Raw genomic sequence first — 11262 nt, 5'->3', positions numbered from 1 at the left:
TCTTCAGTTTGACTGTTAAAAGGCCAAAAGAAGAATAAAGAAAGTTTTGTCTTAGCAAAATCCATCCAGCACATTTTACTGATGTGGACGGGCGGGGCCACTGCTAAACTTTGGGCATTAAACCTCAACAAAACTTCAGCATTTTAACACAGCCATGATGACCCAAGAGTTAGAACCACTACGACTCCCAAAACATCAACAATCACCTCAATATTGTAACTTATTGAAGCTTAGCCTTTGTTTTCCTAACTGGAGCTCTTGATAGTGATGTAGTCACAACGTCATTTTGTCTATTTGGGTTCAGACCCGGTAAGAGAACTGGTTAGACCATAAACCAGGCAAACAGCAGGGAAAGAGGAAGGGCATGACCTTGGTATGAGCTATTTTTACAGAATGTGGTCAATTATTTTTAAATTTTTCATGATGATTTATCAAACAACTCCAACATCTTTACGGAGTAAAGTAAAACATGTATTTACAGTTTTTCTTCACCGCTTTGACCACTTCATTTTCAGCATCACTGTCTCAGTGGTGCAGAGTTCACCTCATGCCAATGTGTGAACTCTTCCTCTGTGGTTTGACACATTTCCCTGTCCTTTTGTGGAACAGTTAGCGCATACGTCAGTCAATCAGTCCAAACTCATGGACTGAAATAAAAATGCGAGAGTCAGCAGTGTATGTTTCGTGATCTGTAATATTTCTATTTTCTTCACATTATTTTAATTAAAAAAAGGCCAGGCATCTACGATAACCTAGTATTGGTTGTTTATATTTACAGGAATATATGCACAAAGCTATTTCTGCTTTCATAAAATGCTTTGAGTTTGTGTGGAACCTTATTGAACAGTTTTAAATAAATGTTATGCTTGTTTGCACTGTCTTTTCCTCTTGTCAGTCACATAATTTAAACAGAATCTCTAGAGTATTTGAACAGAAAAACTTTTTTTCTGGATCAAAAGTTGTGTCTGAACCGAATTGTGACCCTAAAAATCATAATTGAATCGGATCACAGGAGTCAAAAAAATTTGCATTTATAGCTTTATTTATTTGGTGTCAATTATGTAATGATGAAGAAAAACTGCAGAGGGAACAACTATTCTGCATTCATAAGCATAGTTTATTTTGACTGACATGACTTAAGGAAAACAGCAGAGAATTGTATGGAAGCAACTGATGCTTGTCCAAGGATTTGCATTCTGTTGGAAGGAGTGAGAAACTGCTGCTATACAGTACACAAATGACTAAATGATGTAGATGTTGAACTATCAGTTATAAAAATTTTATTTTTTGTCAGATAAGTGTTGCAGAGCAATAAAAGAAAAAAAAAATTAACTTGTATAAATAGCGACCTCTGCAGGTTCAGGTTAGATTCTGGCCACTTTTCTCTGAAATCTTAATGCCATTACAATTATCCTGGATAAATTCACTTGAGGTTTCACTTCAGATTTTTTTTACAGAAATGGAAACTATTTCTAAACAATCCCACGTCAAAGTGTTTGTCACGAGGCTGGTGGAAGCGCAGAGAGAAAGGGGAAGCTTTTGGGGAAACCCTGAGTGGAACTAGATGCTGTCTAATATATTCACTGCTAAGTTCAGTTTGAGCAAAGAATCTAAAATATCTTCCTTTATAGTTCACTGGATCGTGTCAATAACATAGTTTTACGTTTAGTTCTAGAATCAAATGTGTGACCATCTGTCAGAGAGATTTAAAATAGATTATGGTTGTAAAAGGAGAAACACAGTCATTGTCTAAAAAAACGGATATGATTAAGCAGCTTTAACCTTTGACCTAGGCAAAAGAAGGAAGTTAACAGTTTCATTTATGTGAAGGGACTTTTGGACTTGTCTTTTGTATAACATTTCTTCTTTAAAGTTTCTAAACACATTTTCTTCTGTACAGTCCTCTTAAAGCCGCAGTGTGTAACTAATTTTTTTATTTTACATTTTTATGATAGTATAATATAAGACAGATAATCTGAAACAATGAGCTCCTCTGCCTTTTCCCAATGCTCCCAGTATGAAGTGCAGAAATACACCACTCAGTCAGAAATAACCAATCAGAGCCAGGAGGAGGGTCTTAGCGCTGTCAATCACTCTCATGCTCAGCCCGTCCTGCTTGCTCTGTGCTAAGCTACAGCTGGTTCACCACAGCATAGCCTGCCATGAATGCTAAGGCTAGTTAGCATGGCCACCAATGATAGCGGATAAGCGTTTTTTCTGTAACATTTTTTCTGTAAGTTGTTTTTCCACCATTAGCACATTGAGGAGCGTACAATATGTTGATTGACAGCGCTCAGATCCTCCCCCTGGCTCTGATTGGTTGTTTTTGAGTGGGACTGGAGCAGTTTTGCACGTGGAGGAGGCGGAGAAGATTGTGTCCATTGTAGAAGACTTTTCTATAGCACTGGCATGCATACTTAGCACGCTGGCTGAGGTCAGTACAGTGCGAGACAAAGCTTTGGTGATTCTTTGTTCTGTGAAGGCAGTACTGTCGGACTATTAGGCAAATTTTCTGGAAAAATGATTCTTTCAACTGACAAAAACAAAGTAAAGCCCCTCCCAGACTGACGACCAGCACCAGTTGGTTTCTCTAAGGTGTTGTGGTTGTTTTCATATCTTGGCATTTTGTTAACACACCCCTGTCTGCTAAAGGTTAGCAAACTGCTAGTACTCTTGTTTTTGTAAAGGAGCTCATACTAATCCAAAGCATTTCGCTATCTCTATCACTTTCCATATGGAAACCATGAGGGTGTATCTCATTTACTATATTACTTAATGTTATTGTTCACTAATGCTTGAAATCACCATTTCACTATTGTTTTCAACTCATTTATACATATGCTCAGACATTTTCTGCATTTATTTTTTCCAAATGATTTTCTCAAGGTAACATAATTTCCCGATGGTTTTCTCGACATAACGAGAAGGCATTGTGTGATGCGTCTGATGGATGGAATGAGGTTTAATACACATACCAATCACCTTGTCATCGAGATGAACTCATTGTCTTGAGAAAACCATCAGGACATTAACCCATTATCTCAAGAAAACCATGGAGAAAATGGGAAATTAACTTATTTCAAGAAAACTGTGAAATTAACTCACTTCAATAAAACCGTCAGGAAATTAACTTGTTATCCAGAGAAAACATAAAATAGACTCGTTATCTTGAGAAAATCATTGGGAAATAAACAATAGAAAATAAACTTTTATCAAGAAAACAGGCAATTAACTCGTCTTGATAAAATGTGAAATAAACTTATCTCAAGAAAACATCTCAAGAAAATTAACCTGTCTGAAGAAAACTATTGGGGAAAAACAGGAAATAAGCTCATTATCTTGAGAAAAAAGGAAATGAACTCATCGACTTGAGAAAACAATCAAAAATGCTTAATTTTGTCAAACATATGTTCATTAAAGAGACCCTTTTATGCCTTTGAAGACTTTTCTTTACTCCCGTTTTTGGGCATAGACTATGCGAAGCACCTGCAAACTCACTGAGTGAAAGTTCACACAAGAGGGAGTTGCTCTTACACAGAAATCTATCTGAGATAACTTATTTGCTTCCCAGCATTTCTCCCATTAAATAAACAGAAAGGAGATGAAAAGCAGAGAAAAAGCAGCTCAGAGGTAACCGTCAATATTTCTTAGCTGGAATGAAATGTGTGCAGCCTTTAAGCAATTTCTGCAACTTGTAAAGTTGAATAACCTGGAAACAAAAGGACCTTTTAAAGGTATTCTAAATTTGCAGACTAAAACCTAAGCGTCTGAGCTAAAAATTAATGTCAATTTTATCCGATGCCTTTGTCTAAGTATTGTTCTTAATGTTTTATAAAACGTTTTCGAAAAAATAGTTGTGGCTGCGGTGTTTCTACAAAATAAGAAACACAATTAAAATGACACGTGAAAAAATTTGTTCACTCCATGATTCATTAAACACAAGCGGCGCCATCATCCTCCAACCACTTCCTGTCGTCTTCTTTGTCTTTTCCGGCAGCAGTAGCATCTTCTTGTTGACGACATGATTCGTGTGACGTGAAAACAAAGTGTTTCCATTGTAGTTTAAATAAATATACCAATTTCAATAAAAGCCACAAAAAACCTCAGTCTAGTAGAAAAACCTTTAATCGAAAAACATGTTTTTTTCCCCTAAATTGCTGTGTTTCAAATTCTATGTTTTATGGTTAAAGGAAACACAGCTAGTGTTGCTATAATGTTTGTTATTTACTGTAAGGTCGGCTGCTTGATCTTCCTATGTGTTCTTCCCTCTCCGCCAGGTTCTTATTGTAAATAAGAATTTGTTCTTAATAGCTCAAATAGTAGTTAATAACAATAAGCTTTTTGGCCTCATGTTCTCCTTAGTCGATAAAAAGAGGATAGAACTACTAAGATATCATGAGTGGTTGTGAATGGGCTGATGAGGTCATTCACTTGTCAGATTTTTTTTTTTCCAGGGGCAGATATGGCCAAATTTGGACATGAGGGGAAGGGACATGAGGGGAAGCTTCTCCTGTGAAGTTGTTTATGTTCTAGCCTCTGTGCTTCAAGAGGAGCATTCCTGCTGCCGGCAGGCATGCCAGGCTCAGACTGCTAAGCCACAACAGCTCTAGTATTCTACAACAACATCTTGCAAAAGCCTGCATACGTCTTAAAATTATCAGGAAATGGGATTTTATGAGCTAGACCAACACAAAGTATTACATAATTGCAAATCAAGAAAGATATATACATATACATCGTTTTCCAACTTAAAAAAAGGTTGAAATGTTGAAAATCAAACTGTTGCTCCAGTTCTCTGATGAGAATTAAAACAGTCTACAACCTCTTATGTAAGGTTTTATTTACCTAATATAACTATTATTGATGAGAAATATGATAATGTGTAATATTCGATAGAAAATATGTAGAAAACTGACTAGACTAGCGCTAATATCCTGGAGAGAGTTCAGAACAAACATAACTCCGGATCACAACCCAACTTGTTTGATGTGTTGCTCTTTTGATGTTCTTTAGTGTACAGCATCTGCTTCTCGCAATGTCTACATCTGTCTTAAAATAAACTTGTTTTGGGGCGCTGTGGTAATGCAGAGGTTAAGCACAACCCACATATGGAGGCCTCAGTCCTCGATGTGGCTGTTGCAGGTTCGATTCCCGGCCTGGTGGCTATTGCTGCACATCTTCCCCCTTCTCTCATTATCCTCTTTCCTGTCAATTCACTATCAAGGCTGATATATATAAACTTGCTTTTAATTCAGCTTTTGTTTTTAACAACATCTAAATGAAGCCACAGATTAAGATTTTAATGGATGTGCAGGCAGCACTGATTAAATAGTATAGCAACTATAGCCACATTTGTCACTTTACAGAAGCATTCATGCTACAATTAGTTTGTTTTGAGGTGTGATGCTGCAGGGTTTAGTATTAATGTCTTTCTGAAAGTATGATGCACTCCAGGCCAAGTATGTAATGTCCCCGCTGCGTCACCTCCAGTCATCATCATCCTGTCTGCAGACACACTCTGTGGTTTGTGTTAATAACCGTTCTTACTTAGACTGCTTAAATAATGATAATGAAAAGGTACATATTACTATAATCAACAAACTGATTAGACTCATTGCTCAATCAGCAAAACCTACAGCCAGCTATGGCTTTGCTTTTAAACCAGAGACTGGTGTTTGACTGTAGCGTCACATGCAGAGCCATAGCTGCTCAGAGAAGAGCCTCTGCTTATGGACAGAATGTGTGCTTGGCGGTGAAAAGTGACAAATATCAAGTCTTAAATTATCTGCTGACTGACATTTCTGCGGCCTACCTCCTCCTGGGATCACTTCAGAAACCTCACAGCATCGTTTATAATTCTGTATAAATATGTCATAGATTAGGCCCACTGAAAGAAAAAGAAAATTCAGACTTATTTTTCTCTGAATTCTGAGTTTAATCTTCCAGGATCAAAAGTCGTAATTCTTTTTTTCCCCCCAGTTTCCCTAATCTTCTTCTGTAAATAAAAGATTCTTTCTACATTGTTATTTTTTAATGCATTCAGCATAAAAGTTACAGTATGTGAGAGCTCCATGCTGCGCCTACAATTTCCCATAACATAATGCAGAAGTGATAAAAGGAAGTTCAGTTTTTATGTATGTAACACAGCCTCCCTCCCCCCATTTAAATGTAAGTTTTACTCTTTCTTTTGATGATTACCATTCATCAGCGTGAATCTGGGTATATAAAATAATGCATGCTTTTCCCTTGCAGCTATATAACGATTTGCTGTAAAGCATTTAAACAAAAGTTGATCAGATTACTGTTGAATTGAGAATGTTAAAGATATACTGAAGCATTTAGCTTCAGTAACATAGAGCTCAAAACACAGTAACATTAATATACAATTCTGACTGGCAGGTAACTTATCCTTTCTACTACGGCTATTTTTTCCACACCAACAAAGAAAGAAGTCTGCATTATTTCTTTCAGTTGTTGTGAAAATGCTGCACGACACATTTTCAAATGACTCAGAATGAGCTTCAGTTATTTATATTCATGTTGCTCCCTCGCATCGTGGCAATGTTTGTGTGCTTTATATTTACACTTTCAGCTGGTGAGAATTAGGAAGTTAAATAAAAAATAACTCCATCTAGACACACTTCTGATGCAGCTCTTTATATTTAATCACTTACTAACCTTCACTTACGAAGGTTATTTCAGCTATTCAGCTCTGACCCTGGCCTTTTTGTAGAAACAAACGCCAATAAAGCTGACCAAGTGATAAAGTGCAGCGTTTCCAGGAAGCGTAATTTAGATTGGCCTCAAAGACAAATAGGCACAAGAGTAAAGGTGGTGTTTAGCAGACAACCCCCTCCCCTGACCCCCGAAAAAAAACTAGGGCAGGATTTTTGTTTTGATAAACAGAGGAAGGACTTTTAGGAAATACACAGGGAAGTTTAGTGAATGGATCAGTTATTTAAAAATGACTTCTTTGAAACTTTCCTGAACATAAAAGCCTGGAAAACTGAGAGCTTTTAGACATGTTTGGTTTGAGATAAAACATTTTCTTAAAGAGGCAGTTCTATGTGTTTTCCAGGCACATGTAGTGCCATTTTTAGCACAATCAAGTAACTGTTACCTTCAGTTGTAAAAATGCTGTAAATATCAAATATTTAACTAAAACAAATTTTACTTTGTAATTTAATGCATTGAAATTGGGCACCTGTCTTTTAAAAAAATCTGCCTTCAGGAAGTCATCACAACATGGCTCCTCTATTAACCCTTTAACAATGTTTTTACCAGTGTTGCACTGAGAAATGGGTCCTGTGACAAGTTCAGCACATGTGCAGCTCCACCAGGTGTTTGCTCATTGCTGCTTTCTAGTCTGAAGGAGCTGAATGAGGCAGAGGGCTGCTCTGTGAGGCAGAAACATGGAAACAGCAGCTCAGAGGAGGAGCTGTGCCTTGAAGGTGGAGCTAGGTCCACCTAGGCATTTTGTACAGCTGAATGGTTGCCACGGGAGATTAAAGGATTTTCTACTACTTGTATAGTGAAGTAAGTTTCCTATAGTTGCTGTAGAGTACTGGGAGTCTACATTACTTTCTTTCTGCTTTAAAATGTAAACAAATAATTGCTTGCGTTTTAATTGGATGGACAGCAGGAGTAGGAGGGGCTTGCCCAGGTCACCAGTCCTGCAAGAAAATGTGTGCAGATTTATTTTTCAAGCTTACAAAGTTAGGCATGGTAATTAATCGTGATTACCCAAGTAAAAAAAAAAGTATACTTTAGTATACTAAATTTTAACATACTTTAGCATACTTTGATCTAGGGGTGTAGTGACACAATAATTTGACGATACAATATACGTATCGTATCGTGAAATTACAATATGTAATTTGTAATTACATATTTCTGAAAGTATGATGCACTTTCAGAAAGTGCATCATACTTTCTGAAAGTGCATCATACTAATTGTAATTTCACGTATTGTAATACGTGAAATTACAATATGTAATTTCACGTATAGTTATTATGATACGTAATTACGATATGTAATTACATATTGGCATGCCGCAGCACACCTGCAGCTGCGGGCGCGCATGTGCATTCTTCAGGTAATCCTTTACATATAGAACAGAAACCGCTAAGCTAAAAACTAATTACGAAGTGAATGCTACCAGTCAAAATTTGCATTAATTTTGTGATCTCACTGCTTTTGCAGTTGCTCCGTTCCGCTTCTCTTTCACGGTTACTTGCACAAATTTACAGTTTCTCAGCAACAAAATACAGCTCATCGTTATTTATTGAAGATTTTACATTTCCAAAAACACAGGAATCTAATGTTTTGTTTCGTAGTTTGGAAGCTCATTCCCTCGCACATAATTGGAAAAGCCGGGGAATGGCGGCGCTTTTGACATTTCTCTGACATTTGGAAAAATATGGTTTACTAATTTTAGCATAACTCCGGTTATACTTGGCCTATTAACACAATTTAAAAACTGGTGTATAGTTTATAATGTGCACTTTAAGCTCAAGTTGAAAGTGAGACTGAGGGAGGCGGAGTCTTGCTGCTACGCCGTAACAAACTAGACGTTAAAAAGAGCTATAAGGCTTTGGACCCCTATGGTTTTACGGATTGATACTCGCGGATGAAAAATCAATACTTTCCGAGGGCGGAAAATATTGATACATATCGCCGAATCGATTTATTTATACAGCCCTACTTTGATCGATGTACTTAAACTGTACTATTTTGGAACAACTATTTTTGTGCTTAGTATACTTTAGTAGTATTTAAATAGTATTAAATTACAACTTACAGTAAACTTTAGTATGCTATACGTACTTTTTTGGAACAACTTCAAGTTGTACTTAGTGTACTTAAAAGTATACTTTTTAAATATAATATTTCAGAGCTTTATTATTATATTTTGATATAATTATTATATTTTGAGTGTAACAATTCTGTCAGAATTATATTAAAAATATATATTTAATATACTTCAAATATATGTTAAATATTTTATTAATATATTAGTAATGTATTTAAATTACACTTAATTTTTATTTTGGATTTCCTGCTATTGATAATAAACTACAATTTTAATTACTCATAATTCGTCTTTATTCCTACTTTTCTATTTTGTAAATGACATGCATAACTACATTACAGTACTTACATTGTTTTAGGCTAAAATTACATGGAAAGATTAATTACACAAGATGCCCAAGGTAATTCAAATATTTTGTTTTATTACTGAATTTTATTTTAAAATTGTCCAATTTTACTCAGAACTTTATGAACTTTACATAAATTATCAGTTTACACATCAAAAGTGAACACATGAACATGAAAATTTAAGTGTGACAATAAAACATAAAAGTGAGGATCAACGACAGAACATTCCCGTTCACTGCATCTTACAGAATCCTACAAAAAAGAACAATAGAGCAATTAAACAGGAAAAGCATTTGTATTTTAAAGAAGACAGAAAAATGGCAAATAAAAAAATAATACGTACAATTTTAAGACATTTTGTACTCGCCATGTATGTGACATCATCAGAACTGATGATGATTGGGACCAGATGCCTGGGGTGGAAAAACATTTCTGGGTGTTAATAAATTAAGTGTGGACTTAAGGAGACAAACTACCTTAAGATCTTTCCATCCATGATCTGAACACACTGATCCTTGCAGGGTAGTGAGGGGGGCTGGTGGTGCCCATCTCCAGCAGTCATCAGATGAAAGGCAGGGTTCACCCTGGACAGGTCACCAGTCCATCACAGGGCCCTGAAAGCCAACAACAAATAAAATGTATGAAAGAGAAATGTTTAACAAGGAGAAAAATTCTGTCCGTTACCTTTAAATCAAATCATGTTTATTAAGCACTTGGTGTTGGTAACACAGCAGTTTTTGTTGTTGAAATGTAACTAGCTCCTCATTGAAAAAACAAACTTACATCATGAAGACGATGTGGAGGTTCATCTTCAGAGCTGGTTTGGTGATCTGGTGGAGTCAGAGCTTCTTCTGAGACAGAAAGTCTTTAGTTTCCTAACACCTGATTTCTCTGGCTTCATCTTTCATCTTCATTTGCTTAGTTAGACTGCAAACATATGTTGAAGATAAAAACATTGATGAACGATTAAGAACAACAACCACCTCACAATATCAAAGTCTCTCTGTCTTATGGAGCTTAATTAAAACCAGGTTAAGTTTATGAATTAAAGTATAAGTCGCAACAAACAGCCTCCATGCAGTTATAGCATGAAGCTGAATGATTCCTATTGTAATAATCATACAAGTCACAATCAAATTGATAAAATAATTATTTATGAAACCAACGTAAGTTATATATCTTTACTGCGCTGTTTATAATTAAACGAAGATAATTAATAAGCAAACTTACCACTAGCTAGCAACACTTAGCAGCCTTCATCCCTCCGGGCTCCTTTTGTGACACACATTTCATTTCCATTGGTTGTTGTCCCGTCTAACTCAGACTATGACGTCACCAGCTTGAATTTACCAAAATTAGTAACTATTGTCAAGGCCCTCTCTACTTTGAAGATATATTATAATATATTATAATATATTATATTATGAGAGTAAAAATGGCGAATGTTTTTTAAATAAATGAAAGTGTGCAATACCGCCACCATCTGGTCTGGAGTATGAACTGGAGCTAATGCCGTTGATTATAAGGTTTACATCACACATCTAAAAATGGATTGGGTACTTTCTTAAAAATTACATCATGCTTATCATTTTTTTTATTGTATGCAATTTTAATAAACAGATAAAGGTTATTAAGGCACTTAAAAATTCATACTTTTTAGATACTTAAAAAGTATGCCTAAAAATTACATTAAACACACTGGTGCCTAAAAGACATACTTCTGCACAAGTATTAATTAGTTTTATTTTGTAATCAGGTTGCTGCGTGTTGCAGACTTCTGCAGGTCCCTCTTGAAAATGAGATCTGGATTTCAATGGGGTTCACCTGGTTAAATAAAGAAAATTAAGGCATACTTTATTAGCCTATAATGTACACTGAGATGTAATTTAAAACATACTGAAATTAATAATCTAAAGTAGTGTTTAGTGAATTCAAAAAAATTATATTTTGAGCATATATTTTAAATATACATAAAATATATTTTAAATATACTTGAGAAAGTGTATATTTACACTTGAGCAAATATATATTTTGCTCACTTAAAGTATAATTTTATTTAATATATTAAAAGTGTATTTTGGTACAATTATGTTTAAGTGTGT

This window comes from Poecilia reticulata, chromosome 1 (assembly GCF_904066995.2).
Source record: "Poecilia reticulata chromosome 1, P_reticulata-male-v2, whole genome shotgun sequence".
Taxonomy (NCBI): domain Eukaryota; kingdom Metazoa; phylum Chordata; class Actinopteri; order Cyprinodontiformes; family Poeciliidae; genus Poecilia; species Poecilia reticulata.
Note: the sequence above shows the minus strand (reverse complement) of the source record.